We start from the raw sequence: 1891 nt of genomic DNA on the forward strand, positions 1-1891 counted from the left end.
TTTTCCATCGCGCCTACTAACACCTAACCCAAACAGGCACGTGTCTGGTGTCATACGGGCCACTTGTATGTACTGACCTTAGTGCATCAACGTCCAAGAATTAGGCTTAGCATTTCGGTCGGGAGCACGGCTTTTATGTCTAAGCGTATGTACGAGGTGTGTTCAAAAAGTAAGGTGACTTTTTAAATTTCTCGGGCAACACATTTTCGATTATCGATTTTTTTGTTTTGTTATTTTAGTACACTCTTCCACCAAGTTTCTAGTAAATCCCGTTTTTTGTTTGGTTGTGAGAGGCGTAAAGGTAACAAGTTGTAACCTCTACGCCTCTCACAACCAAACAAAATAGGGGATTCACTTGAAACTTGGTACAGATGTTAGAGAAGAGTGAACCAACATAACAAAACAAAAAAATCGATAATCGAAAAAATGTTGCCGAGAAATTTGAAAAGTCACCTTACTTTTTGAACACACCTCGTATGCACCTGAATAAAATTGACGCGCCTTGAAATTGAACCCCACGACACCCCCGCCTTTTCTTCTGCTACATACGGGCTTTTTCGTCAGCGATGTGGGATATTCTTTGTGCTCAACGCCAGGGTTTTTAGCAGCAGGAGGATCCTGCAATCTACCCTATTATCACTAATAAACCATATTTTTTTAGTAAATCATGTGCACGCATATTTTTTGTAAAAGCAATTTTTTGTATTTTACCTCCAATCATCAAAACTAAGCTTATAAGCGGCTCCAAAAGAACGAGATAGATAGGGAGATAGTATGATATATACCCGTATTTCGTCAATGCTTAGGGTATACTTTTGATGAATTACTAGAAATTCGGTAGAAATAATTTATGTGACAAAAAAAAAAGTTTCCTAGGTCAATCAATGAACTGAACATATCGTCGCTGAATGATATAATAAATGTACATGTAGTCAACTTTATATCGAAAAGAAAACATTTCCACTGGTTGTCGTCTTCCAGCAAGCCGAGTACCGAGTGTTGCCCATTTACTTTACGTATATCTTAAATTGACAATAGGCCAGTAATTTCAATGATAATACTACGAATCGGTTTGCATGGGAGGCAATGGAGGGCCTGGTCGCACAGACTCTAAATTTTTTTACATTATCGTCTTTCTAAACAAAACATAATATGCAAAGTTTTAGATCTGTAACTCTATTTTTAGAATTTATGTCAACTTGCAGTCAGTCTTCAATATACTCTCACTCGTATATAAATATATCGGAATGGGCCGGATCGGACGACTATATCATATAGCTGCCATAGGAACGATCGGAAAATTAAAAAAAAAATAAATAAAAAAAACATAAATTTGCAAAACTGTGAATGTAAAACTGTAAGTTATAGGTATATGTATAGGTGAATAAAATAAAAGCAGGTATTTCTTCATTGTTTTTTAATTTAAATATAAATAATTTTTATTGCATTAATTTCTACTGATCGAATTTTAATCTGCAAGGGTATACAAATTTTGGCGTGCCGAAGTAGTTTTTTTTCTTGTTTTCAATCAAAACCATTATACGTTTATAATAAGAAATAATATTGGGTACCCTTTAAACGCATTAGTTTCATGGTAAGTAATAATTAAGCACCAAACACCAGATGCTTTTGTCTATAAAAACATATATTGGCTGAGTTTATATGTATCTAAATAGCTCAAGAAACTTAAGCACAAGACTTTGAATACAATAGCAATTAAATTCCGATTTACTTTGCAATAATCGAGTGCCTCACCAGAAATGTTTGTTTTCGGAATTCCAACAAAGATATAAGAAAAAGAAACCTTATCAAAGCAGTAAAAACAGCGGAAGTTGTTTCTGGCAAAGAACTGCAATGTGGGTGTAAGCAGCCTCATTGGTAATTGTTATGT

The sequence above is a fragment of the Drosophila serrata genome, unplaced genomic scaffold, assembly GCF_035046125.1.
Source record: "Drosophila serrata isolate PLE 108 unplaced genomic scaffold, ASM3504612v1 contig_41, whole genome shotgun sequence".
Taxonomy (NCBI): Eukaryota; Metazoa; Arthropoda; class Insecta; order Diptera; family Drosophilidae; genus Drosophila; species Drosophila serrata.